A 13,460-nucleotide genomic window follows, 5' to 3' on the forward strand; every position below is an offset into this window, starting at 1 on the left:
ATTCTTGCAAAGAATGTACAGAACCAAGCAGCAAGATGAGTAACTGCCACTCTTTTCCTATTTTCTCACTCTTCTGAAAAATTACATTATTTTATATAGTGCCTAGTGCCTAGAGAATATGCCTTAAATTCAAATTGAAAAATAAGATTACTTTTTTTAAGGAATACTATTTTATGTAATTAGCTTATAGAACTTATTTACCCAAAGAGGTTAAATAAATTTAGACTAGAAATAATTTTTAAAAATATTTAGATGAAGTCATTGGTAAAGATTCATAAGTGTTATTAAGATAAATTGGATTCTTTGATATATATTGCTAACACTACTCTTCCATAGCCTGGATATTACTGGAAAAAGTAGACTACTGGGTTGGGTCTAGTTGGACATGGTGTTTTTAACTTTTTTATTTTTTTTTCATTTTCAGGGGCAGTTTGTTTATCATCCAGAATTTTCTGGTGTTCACTTTTCCCTTAAGCTTTATTCATAATTAATTTATTGAATTGAATTGAGATAGCTTTTATTTTTCATGCATTTATTTATGTTCAAAAGGTATAATAGTCTTAGTCGTACTATCAACATTGTTTATATGCTTTATACTTCCTTCAGTGGTCACATGTGAAGCACTGAAGAGGAACCTGTAGAGTATTAGGTTTTCAATATTTCTTTATTCTTTCTTTCCTTCTCTTTCTCTTTTTTTCTTTCTTTCTTTTTTTCTTTTTTGCGGTACGCAGGCCTCTCACTGTTGTGGCCTCTCCCGTTGTGGAGCATAGGCTCCGGACGTGCAGGCTCAGCAGCCATGGCTAACAGGCCTAGCTGCTCTGTGGCATGTGGGATCTTCCCGGACCGGGGCACGAACCCATGTCCCCTGCATCGGCAGGCGGACTCTCAATCACTGCGCCACCAGGGAAGCCCTCTTTCTCTTTTTTAAAAATATTTATTTATTTGGCTGTGCCCGGTCTTAGTTGTGGCACATGAGATCTTCATTGCCGCTTGTGGGATCTTTAGTTGTGGCATGTGGGATCTAGTTCCCTGACTAGGGATCGAACCCAGGCCCCCTGCATTGGGAGCATGGAGTCTTGACCACTGGACCACCAGGGAAGTCCCTCTTTCCTTCTCTTTTAAAAAATTCTTTCTACTGTGCATATACATTCAAACTTCTGTTGGTTTTGTACAGTAAATGCTTTACATTCTGACAATCATTTTGTTATTCATAATGGTAATTGCTTAGGAATTTTAGTGTCCCTGTCACTGATGCTTTCACATTCTTAAATCTGCCATGTTATTTGGGGATGAGCTATTGAAATAGAGATAACTCAATCATGATGTATTTTCATGTAGTATATACTAGTCAAGATACTTAAGTTCAACATATTTAAAATTCAGAACCTGATAAAAACTCAGAGGAGTTGACTACGAAAGTAAACAAGATAAGTAGAAAATCTTTTAAAATTTGTTATTTGAGACAGTTTTCTCCTTGTGGGGTACAGCTTTCCATAGCTACTTTAAAATCAGTTTTATAGTTTCCCTGTATAAATAAAACTTAATCATGAAGGTAAGTCTTGAAGGTTTTATCACAGAATCTTAGCACTAGAAAGAACTTTTAGCAAAACTATTTCTTGATAAAAGGGTTCCTTGGTCAATTAAATGTGGGAAACACTGAGTTTAAAAAAATACAGAAAGAAATGAATGCACGTAGGACTGCTCAGATCCTTTCATATGCTGAAATGCATTGTGAATCATCTTAAGGGGAGCATTATCTAAGTAATTTGGCAGTGGAAATCCTTTTCCCAGAACACCTGTAACATTCTGAAAGTTTCCTGGGAGCAGATTTAGGAAACTGGGTTGCAAACCCCCGTTTAGAGCAGAAAAATCCAAAGCCCAGAGAAGTATGTGACTGGCATACGTTACACTGCTTGCCTTCCAGTCTATTTCTAAACCATTTAATGGGGAATTCCCTGGCGGTCCAGTGGTTAGGAGTCCACATTCTCACTGCTGAGAGCCCAGGTTCAGTCCCTGGTTGGGGAACTAAAATCCCACAAGCTGTGTGGGGCGGCCAAAGGAAAAAAAAAAAACATTTCATGGTCAGATGTTACCAATACTTCCTTTTGTAACAGATCTACACTTAGAACTCAAAAGATAAAGGATTAGCCACATCATTTTTTATTTTTTAAGTCATATATTATGGTGTATGTATGATTTACATAAAAAGGTTCTCCCCCCATTTCTTTTGGCCACGCCGCATGACTTGTGGGATCTTAGTTCCCCCAACAGGGATCGAACCTGTCCTGGCAGTGAAAGCCCTGAGTCGTAACCACTGGACCGCCAGGAAATTCCCAAGTTCTGCCTTTTTAAGTGTGCAGTTCAATGAGTTTTGACAAATGAATACATTTGTATAACCACCACCAACACAATAAAATATGGAACATTTTTATCACCCCTTAAATTTCTTTCATGCCTCATTGCAGTCAATGCCCTATTCCTCAATCCCTGGAAACCACTAATCTATCACTGTACTTTTGCCTTATTTAGAATGTCATCTAAATGAAATTATATAGTATGTAGCCTTTTGTGTCTGTTTGATTTCACTTAGACCTAATTCTTTTTTGATTCATGCATATCATTTCACCAAGTTGTATTCTGTTGTATAGGTACACTGGATTCTGTATGTTCATTCATCTATTGATGGACATTTGGGTTGTTTCAGAGTTTGGCTATTATAAATAAAGGCCTATAAATATTCTTGTACAGGTTGTTGCATGAACATCTGTTTTCCTTTCTCTGGGTAAATAGCTAGGTAGTGGATTGTTGGATCATATGGTAAGTGCAGGTTTAACTTTAAGACACTATCAAATTATATCAAAAGTAGCTATCCCATTTTGTATTCCTACTAGCAATGTATAATTTTAGAATTAGTGTCTCAATTTCTATAAAAAGAAGCAACTGAGATTTTGTTTGGGATTACATTGAATCTGTAGATCAATTTGGGGAAAATTAATATCTTAACATTGAGCCTTTCATTCCAGGAACATAGTATAATTCTCCATTTATTTAGGTCTTTTTACATTTCTCACAGCAATGTTTTGTGAGATATTTCCCTAAGGGTTTCTGATGCTATTTTAAATTGTATATTTTAAAATTTCAGTTTCCAGTTGTTGTTAGTAAACACAGTTGTTGTTTTTTTTTTGTATATTGCTAATCCAAAATGCACTAACTAGCTCTAATAGCCTTTTTTTCTTTTTTGAGATTCTTTGGGATTCTCTACATGGATGATCATGTTGTCCACAAATAAAGACAGGTTCACTTTATCCTTTGTAATCTTTTATGCCTTATAGTGCTTTTTTTTTTTTTTGCCTTGAACTGCTTGTACCTCAAGTACAATGGTGAATTGAAGTGGTAAGACTGGATGTTCTTGCCTTATTCCTGATCTTAGAGGGAAAGCAGGCAATCTTTCACCATTAAGTATGATTGTAGATGCTCTTTATCAGGTTGAGGATGTTCCCTTCTATTTCTACTTCCTTTTTTTAAAAAAAACTTATTTTATTTTTGGTTGCGTCGGGTCTTATTTGTGGCACACGGGATCTTTCATTGCATTGCATGGGCTCTCTCTAGTTGTGGTGTGTGGGCGCACGGGCTCCAAAGCATGTGGGCTCTGTAATTGTGGTGCGTGGGCTCAGTAGTTGCGGCACATGGGCTTAGTTGCCCTGCAGCATGTGGGATCTTAGTTCCCCGACCAGGGATCGAACCTGCATCCCCTGCATTGGAAGGTGGATTCTTAACCACTGGACCACCAGGGAAGTCCCTATTCCTACTTTCTGTAGAATTTTTATCGTAAAGAGATATGTCCCACGTTTAAAATTTTATTCAGTATAGTTGGAATTGTACCAGTTATTTCTTGGCACTCACTTTAACTGGTATTTTATATAGTATAGTGCTACCCAATAGAACTTTCAGTGATAATGGAAGTGTTCTATCCTGTGATACCCAAAACAGTAGCCACTAGTCACATGTGGCTATTGTATCTGAGGTCTAAGTTTTTAATTTTATGGAACTTTAAGTAATTTGACATTCAGTAACCGCATATAGCCAATGGACAGTGCAGATCTAGACCAGTGTGGGAATCCGTAAGCAGCCCTCTGGATAGGTGCATAATTTGGTAATAATATATTGCCTAATGATTCACTTTATATACTTAACCTGGAATATTTCCAATTTTTGTACTTAGAAACTGCCTTTAGCATTTCCTATTATGATTTTAGTAACTCACTTTAAACATCATATTGTGCCAATTAAAGTTTTACAATTGTCTTTGGCCAAAACCAATAAAATTCTGACCTTCTGTACTCTCTACTATATTGGATTATTTATTCAAATGTTCCCATCTTTTGTGCAGTTAATCAGCAATGTTATTTAGTAATTTAATGAAGTGGAGGAGAGGGAGCATGGGAATGGAACTTGGGAGTTAATTCCCAGATTACATTCTCCAGATTAACAGCTGTAATACTTTAAATATATGTGTACTTAAATTTACCAGGAAAAATAAATAAATAAATTTACCAGGAATGAATTTCCAAATTCCTATAGGGCAAGACCAACAATGCCTATATTTACATTATTACAGGTCTAAGCTCCAGTCATGCCACCTCATTAGCTGTATGCTTGACTAATCAAGTTGGTTTTGCATTGTGTCAAATTAAATCAGAGGAAAAAATTGAACTAAATTCAAAACAGTACTTTTCATATTAAGTCCCTGTCTTATTCCTTTTTTAACTTTTTAAAATTGAAGTATAGTTAATTTTCAATGTTGTGTTAGTTTCAGGTGTACAGCACAGTGATTCAGTAACATATATGTATATCTATCAATTCTTTTTCAGATTCTTTTCCATTATAGTTTATTACAAGATACTGAATATAGTTCCCTGTGCTATACAGTAGGTCTTTGTTGTTTTTCTGTTTTATAAATAGTAGTGTGTATGTGTTAATCCCAAACTCCTGATTTTTCTTCCCTCCCCCACCACCATTCCCTTTGGTAACCATAAGTTTTCTATGCCTGTGAGTCTTTTTCTTTCAAAACAGTATTAATACCTAATGCCACTGAAAGAAATCCTGGGGCAAATGTAATTAATATTTGTAGTATTGTTTGAGATCTTGCACTATAATCACTATGTATTGTTATTTCTTCATCCCTTTAAAAATTAGTAGTTGTTTTGGAAACTTTGTAGTGGTCATATTAAAACTTGAAAATATAATTTCATACAAGTACAGCTCTGCTTTGAGAGTTTGTCAGTACAGAAATAATTTTGAAAATCTGTTTCATGTCTGTTTGAAATGAATATTTGGAAGAACTAGTATTATAGTTATTACCCATCATGGTAAGAGTTTCAGAAATTGTCCTAATTATCACATTCTAAACAATTTTCATAAAATTATCCATAGAAATGGCAGCAAGATGCCTTGTTCATTTTAGTTTGAGACTTAACATTATACCCAAGGAACAAATGTACATGCTTGTATTTCTAAACTGAGTCAAGGGCATGATGCTGTAAGACTCTAAACCTTTTTTTACCTCTTTTATCTTTAGTACAATTGACATATAGCAATGTCCTGTAATTTATGTAGTAGGCCTGTAATTTACAACTTATACAACTCAGGAGGCTTGTATTAACTCTGTAGCCAAATTCATATTTATCTGTTGCCATAAGCTTCCATTTAACATTGATTGGCTCTTGACTTATTGGCCATTGTATGGTTATATGTCAACTTAAAGCCAGAATTCACTTGGAGGTGGGAAATCTACCTCTTGTTAATATGTAAATGTAAATTGAAAGAAAGTACTCTAAGGTAAACTTTATTTGGTTGAGGTTGGCTGGGTTTCTGCCAGGAATATTTGTCATTCTCCCTCTGATTTTATGTAGTTCTCGTCTCTTGCCCGTGCATCACACTTTGGCCAAGCCTTGCTTTTTGTTGCCTGCTTCCCTCCACTTCACCTTCCTCCTTTTTGTACTTGATAATTATGCATGAAGCAAGTTGCTTCTAAAGTTATTACTTTCTTGTATCTGGAGAGGAGCAAGGGATTCTTGTCACACCTGCAAGTAATTAGAACTGGAATATAAACTCAGAGTCTTTTGTAAGTGCTACATTGTGAGTGCTCACTAAATATTAAATGAATGGAAGTGCTATGATTGCTGCCACATGGAAACGGAAGCATCCCTTTTAAAGGCATTTTTATGGTTTTATATAGCTTATATGAGTTTTTAGCCCCTTGTATCCATTTCTGGAATCAATATTATATTAATATTAGGATAATAATTTTAATTCCTTTATTTGAAAGAAAGTAGATTTTGTTGTGTCTTAGTATGATCATGTAAAATATAATGAAAAAATAATTTCTGTTTAATCCTATTAAGAACACTTTTTTCCTTTCCTCATTATTCTTTGTCATTTCTTTAGCTTTTTCTTTCAACATACACCAGAGTATTCTAAAAGGATCTTTTAGTATTTGTTCTATACATTTTACCCAGTACCTTATAGAAATAGAACTTTATAGTTCACAAAGGGAAGCTGTAAAACAGTTTAGATTTGTTTATTTGGAGGAAAAGGCAGTCTAAAATTAAAATGTCTGTGTATGATAACCAAATCAAATTAAATGGTTTAGAAGAAGATAGTAAAATAAAGATTTAGGATATTTATTCCCAAATTATATTAAGTGAACTTTGCAGAAAGCCTGAATGGAATTAGAAATATTGTTTCTTTGCCATATCTTATATGATATTATCCTAGCAATAAGACATTCAATGACCATGAATACCAATAGCCTGTAGGACTTACTAGGTTTACTTAAATTGTACTGTGGATGGGTGTTAAGGGGTGGGAATGGCATCAGCCTTAAAGACTGTGAAGCTGTTACTCTGTGTGGTTAAGGTTTCAGAGATATAATTTGATTCATAGTAGCATCAAATCCATGAAAGAAATAATTCTGTTGTGCTTCTACTACAGTTTTCAGGTTTTATTAAAATTCATTTTTGCCCTTTTTTCTGGCTTCTTTTAAGACTTTATATTAATTTGTTGTTAGAGCTATTTTGGGAAATCCCAAACCAAGTTTCACACAGAAAACACTAGTCATTTTAAATCTGGAATTAACACTGAATTTCATGAGTCAATTTCCAATATTCTTGGCAGAGTATTTTCTTGGTCTGTTATTGTCCTCTCTACCTATAGGAGTTGATTGATATCTTCAACTGCATTTTAACCAATCATAAGGTCGTATATATGCTATTATTTTATTTTTTAATAAAAATTAAAAAATAAAACTACAAATGTTAATCAATTGACTTTTTTGTAAAAGAGAAAAGACTAATCCAAGAATATTTTAGCCCTCTTTAAATACAGCTTGTTTCCTGAAAAACTGTTTTTGAAGATGATGTTGATAGTGATGGGTGTGGTGTAAGAAGTCTGATCTGTGAACAATAATCCTTTCTGCCTTGTGTGTATAAAGCCTTAAGTCTTTTATTTGGTTAGCAATTATCGGTTGAGCCTGGTACTGTTTTGATTGTCTTAAGCTTTTGCTGAAAGCACCCCTCTCCCTCCTTCATCCTCTACCCTACCCCCACATTCTTGAGGTTTGTCTTTGAGGTAGGTATATAACTACTATTTCTTAGAAGGTCACAACTTTGCTTTATTGTTATGAAGTTGTTTTAGTGGATTTTAAAACATTTCTTGATGCTATAGGCATCATATTAGAACATGCTTTTGGTAATAATGTCCTTTGTCCTTCATTCCTCTCATAGGGCTGGCCTAGCAAAGGGGTTGAGATTATTCTTTAAAATAGCTAGACCTGCTATTTCCAAAGCATTACTGGTAAAGAGGCACCTTTAAACTCTCTGGGTTGTTTATGGCTTCTATGGAAGTTAGCTTGACCTATTTTTTAAACAATTAATTCAGTTTATCTTTCAATGCCAGTTGCAGAAGAATTGGAAATATTCTACTTTTTATATAATCTGTATTAAAGTTTAAAAATTAGCAAATTACACAAGGATTTCATGAACACTTTGTATAGCATGTTATTAGATTGTAGGTGACAGATAAAATTGCTCAAGAGTTATGTGACTCATTTGTGTTAAAAATCGAGTAATATCACCCATTTGCACACATCTGGTTTTTATCTGGAGCTTGATGCCAAGTTGATGATATACTCTTTTTTTTTTTAAATATGGAACGCTTCACGAATTTGTGTGTCATCCTTGTGCAGGGGCCATGCTAATCTTCTCTGTGTCCTTCCAATTTTAGTATATGTGCTGCTGAAGCAAGCACGATGATATACTCTTTTTCCCAGCAGATATGGTAGTTTCCTGGCTTTGGCAGGCAAAGATATGGTAGATGTCATTATCTCTTAGCATCATTGATCAGATATTTCCTGTGATATAAGCCGTAGAATTCAGTGAGTTATTCATCCTTATCGGCAGTGAAATTTTCTTGTGGTTAGTGATTTTCTGGTTTAGGTTCAAGTGTTTTTAATTAATTAATTTATTTATTTATTTTTGGCGGTGTTGGCTGTTCATTGCCGAGCACGGGCTTTCTCTAGTTGTGGCAAAGCAGGGGCTACTCTTTGTTGCGGTACACGGGCTTCTCATTTCAGTGGCTTCTCTTGTAGTGGAGCACGGGGTCTAGGCGCGTGGGCTTCAGTAGTTGTGGTTCACGGGCTTAGTTGCTCCAGAGCATGTGGGATTTTCCTGGACCAGGGCTCAAACCCGTGTCCCCTGCATTTGCAGGCTGACTCTTAACCACTGCACCACCAGGGAAGTCCAGTTCAAGTGTGTTTTGTTTTTGTTTTTGTTTGTTTTGTAGCGAGGAGGGCTTTTATCAGTACTAAACTGCTGAATGTGTAGGGTAATTCAAAATAACTTACCTTGTCTCATCAAACAAAGACCACCAGGAACAAGCCTGTAGTTTGAAAAAATCAAATTTATTTACTCTTAGTGAGGGAGTGTACTGCTGAGGCACCGTGGAAGGCCTCTGGGCAAGAGGGAGGAGGGAAGTGTCTTTAGTAAATTTTGGCTTACCACTGAAGAATTTTGAGGAGTGTCTGAAGGAAGCCAGGATTAGTTCTGGATTGGTGGCTGATTCTGAGGTAAATTGAGAGAAGTGGGTATTAACTACGGGTTGGGTGTGGTCATGAAGCTGGGCGGTTTAGGACTTGGGTATCTCGCTCCAGTAATAAATGAAAATACCAAAGTGAGGATGGGGGCATCATTGGTAAGAAAGCTGTAATCACCCAAAGAAGGGGTCGCTATGATATTTTACAATTGCTGCATGACCTTGGGAAAAACAGTGTTTCCTGTTAACTTTTCAGCTGGCTTTATCTGTGTCTGTCCTCCCAGCCTGATTAATTGCAGGGCTGCTTTTTTCTTTTTCAGTCCTAACTGACATTTACTCTTTCAGTCCCAGATAGGTTTTGATTCTTTCAACATGTGTTCTTATAAATCTTTTAAAAACACATGGTCAAGCTACAACAATTGGTTATTGTCTTTAAGGGCTTTTCTGGATATTCTTAGTCTGTTGAATTGAAAATCTTTTGTTTTGGTCTACAAACATTTTCTAACACCAGTTCAAAATTCCATGCCAGTGTACAATAATTTTAAAACAAACAGATTTTTCTCCACTGTAAATAATGAGTGGAGTAGAAGAGTGGTCTAACAACTCTGATGTGGCCATCTCAAACCAACACTTCGGTTCTTGGTGAACTTTCCAGTAAAACCCAATTTAGTAGATACCAGAGTCCCTGCCGATTTTGTTCACTGTCTTTTGCAGGTAGAGGGAAGATTGAGGAATATAATGTAGAATTTTTGATGTTATAGTTATTTCCTATTTCAGGCTCATTATATATTTTCTACAATGTCATTAAATAGACAGCACTTCAAAGTAAGAAGACTGTTGAACTAGAATCAAGAGACCTGGATTGAACCAAGGGTCTGCTATGTATTGGTGTTAGGCAAGACAGTTTCTTTGGGCTTTAATTTCCTCATTTACAAATTGAAGAAAATACTTGCCTTCAGATCTCACAGGATTACTGTGAACTCAAATGAGATGTCTTTGGAATTACTTGATAAGCTTTAAAATGTTATGCAAATGTAACTTGTAATTATGATATTGGATCACACGCTGATAATAATGTTGATAGTGATAATAATGACTCATAGGTTAAACATCTGGTATTTGAGTTATCATCACAAAAAGATTATCTAGCTCACATGCAACTGTAGTGGGGTGCTTTTTTAGTATCTAAACTTAAGTTTCAGGACCTGTTCTTTGTCTCCAAATCCAGTGCCCTTTCCACAAAAGTCTCAGCAAAGTAAGTAATATATATTTCCTAGTTGCCATAATAGAACCCCTTGTAAGAGCCTAGAGTTTGTGGTGGGAGATGAAACTGGAAAGGGAGGTTGGGGCCCAATTATTCGGAACTGTCCGTGCCAGGAGTCAGCAAAATTTTTGGATAAAGGGCCAGATAGTCAATTTTTTTTTTGGCCTTCTGGATCATTTGGTCTCTGTTGCAATTACTCAACTCTGTGGTAGTGTAAAAACAGCTCTAGATAATATGTAAATGAATGAGCATGGTTGTTTTCTAATAAAATTGTATTTGTAAAAATAGGTGGTAAGCTGAATTTGGCCTATGGACCCAAGTTTGCCAACCTCTGTTCTACACTAATGAATTTAGATTTTATACTACAGGTACTGAAGAACCATTGGGTACTTTTGAATGGGAAAAGTATATGATTGGATTTTTATTTTGAAAAGACAGCTCAGGTGGCAGAATATAGGATAAATTGGAGAGGAGAGAGAATGGAGGAGGCAGGCAGGGAAATCAGAGGGAAGGCTCTTACTGTAGGTATAGACAGGAGATGATGAGTGTGGGGGTAGTAGCAACAGAAATGGACATAACTGGATTGATTCAAGCAAAATTTTGGAGGTGAGATGAATAATACAGTTTGGTTGGATGTGGGGTATAAAAGAGGAAGAGTAAAACTATTAGTAACAAAATCGAGGAGAGGGAGAATATAGAAAACTTGTGATGGAAGGATAATGAATGTGATCTGGGAACTCTCCATCTGTGGTACATCTAGGTAGAGGGGAAGGATGTCCATTAGGTAGTTGAAAATGTGGTCCAGGAGCTCAGGTGAAAGATGTAAGTTAGAGATAAAGATTTGGCAGTAATTAGTATATGGGTAGGTAAGATTGCAGGGACAGCATGAAAACAGAGAAGAAATCCCAGGATAGAATTTGAGTGAACTGTTAGCATTTCATCAAGGGTGAGTCAGGGTAGAAAAACAATATAAGAAACTAAGAAGGCAAGGTTTAGAGAGGCAGTAATGATATCTTGAAATGAGAATCAGAAATGATATCTTGTAAGTCATAAGAAGAAAATTGCAGATTTGATCAATATTCCCTATCAAACTTACTATGGAATTTATATTCTCAATGGTTTTGGAAGGTTGAATACTAGAAATAATTTTTATTCAATTCAGCAAATACTTGAACAGCAAATATATGCAAAACCTTTTCTAATGTTCAGGGCAGTCCTTGCTGTCAAGAATTTTACTCTTTGGGGAGGTTTAGACAGATGCTGGACTATGATTATAGTACAAGGCATTGTCTCAGTCCTTTTGGACTGATATAACAAAATAGTATAGACGAGGTGGCTTATGAACAAGATTTATTTCTCACTGTTCTGGAGTTTGAGAAGTCGAAGATTAGGTACCAGCAGATTTGGTGTCAGGTTAGAATTGGCTTTCTGGTTCATAGATACCTCACATGGAGGAAGGGGCAAGGGAACTTTCTCAGGCCTCTTATATAAGGTCACTAATTTACTTCCCCAAAGGTACCACATCCTAATACCATCACATTGGATATTAGGTTTTCAATATATGAATTTGGGGGAGGAAGCACAAATGTTCTGTCTAAAGCAGACATAGACTAAGTGATTTAAGGGAAATACAGTAATGGGCATTAAGGAAGGAAGGAGAGGTGAAACTGATTAAGAGAAACACGGAAAGATTTTAAGGAATAAGTGACCTTTGAGATGAACTTTGAAGGATTAATTATAACTTGAAGGGTGGAACATTACAGATGAGAGGATATCTGCATAGGACAGAAAAGAAGGCTTCTATGATTTTAAGTGGAAAATTTATGCCCTGGAGGAGTATGAATTATGGTTGGATATTTTGGGAAAGGTGGGACCAGATTAATTAAGCAAATACTTGAGGGTCTTTTGCTTCCAAGGTACTAGAAGTACATTAATCAGTACATGATTAATCTATCATGTACTGACTGAACTAGGTCAGTACTTGATACATTAATCTCTATCCTTAAAGTGCTTGTAATCTTAGATCAGAGATATGCACAGATAACTAATACAAGGACCACGATAAGAAGTGAAACAGGAGGGTTTAGTTTTGGCTGAAGTGATTGAGAAAGATTTCATGAAAAAGAATGGTTTTAGGCTATGCCTCCAAGGATAAGAAGGATATTGACAAGATGAAATGGCAGAGGTTAGGCATAAGGCTAAAGGAATAGCATAAGCAAAGGTGCTGGGTTGGTAAACTGGGAGAAGTTTAGGTTTGAAGTTTAGGTGGGAGTTCATTATTTTTTATCAATGGATATCTAGTTGCTCCAACACCATTCGTTTAAAATGATATCCTTCCTCCATTGAATTTGATTTGTACTTTTTTCAAACATCAGTTACTATTTGTGTGGATCTGCTTGGTCCTCTATTCTGTTCTATTGATATATGTGTTTATCTCTTTACCAGGACCGCATTGTTTTGATTATTGTAGTTACATAGTAAGGCTTAACGTTGGAAAGAGTAGTCCCTCTCACTTTATTATTTGTCGAGATTGTTTTCAACATTCTAGGGCCAGTGCCATTCCATATAAATTTTAGGACAGGGTTATTAATGTCTGTAAAAGCCTTTTGAAAGGAATTGCATTAAGCCTATAAATCAATTTGGGAGAATTGACGTGTTTACTATGTCGAGACTTCAATCCATGGACATGGTATGTCTCTATTTATTGCGGTCTCCTTTGATTTCTTTCATCAGCATTTTATAATTACAGCATACAGACATTGTACATGTTTTGTTAAGTATATATCCAAGTATTTAATTTTTGGAGTGATTGTAAATGTGTGTGGTTTTTTTACACTTTATTTTTTATCGAGGTATAGTCGATTTACAATATTACGTAAGTTTCAGGTGTAGAACATAGTGATTCACAACGTTTAAAGATTATGCTCCATCTGTGGTTATTATAAAATAGAGGCTATATTCCCTGTGCTGCACAATATATATATATATATATATTTTTTTTTTTTTGTTTGTTTGTTTGTTTTTTTTTTTGTTTTTTTGCTGTACGCGGGCCTCTCACTGTTATGGCCTCTCCTGTTGCGGAGCACAGGCTCTGGACGCGCAGGCT

At 35.7% G+C, this 13,460-nt stretch overlaps 1 protein-coding gene and 1 non-coding gene across 6 annotated transcripts in view; one reads left to right on the forward strand and one right to left on the reverse strand.

Moving 5' to 3' along the window:
• BRWD3 (bromodomain and WD repeat domain containing 3) overlaps nt 1–13,460 on the forward strand; it is a 124,235-nt gene that overhangs the window by 15,500 nt on the left and 95,275 nt on the right. The window lies entirely within an intron of this gene.
• On the reverse strand, nt 8,201–8,307 carry LOC117310507 (U6 spliceosomal RNA). The gene has a single exon (XR_004524651.1). It is a non-coding gene; the product is annotated as a U6 spliceosomal RNA (small nuclear RNA).

The sequence above is a fragment of the Tursiops truncatus genome, chromosome X (genome assembly GCF_011762595.2).
Source record: "Tursiops truncatus isolate mTurTru1 chromosome X, mTurTru1.mat.Y, whole genome shotgun sequence".
Taxonomy (NCBI): Eukaryota; Metazoa; Chordata; class Mammalia; order Artiodactyla; family Delphinidae; genus Tursiops; species Tursiops truncatus.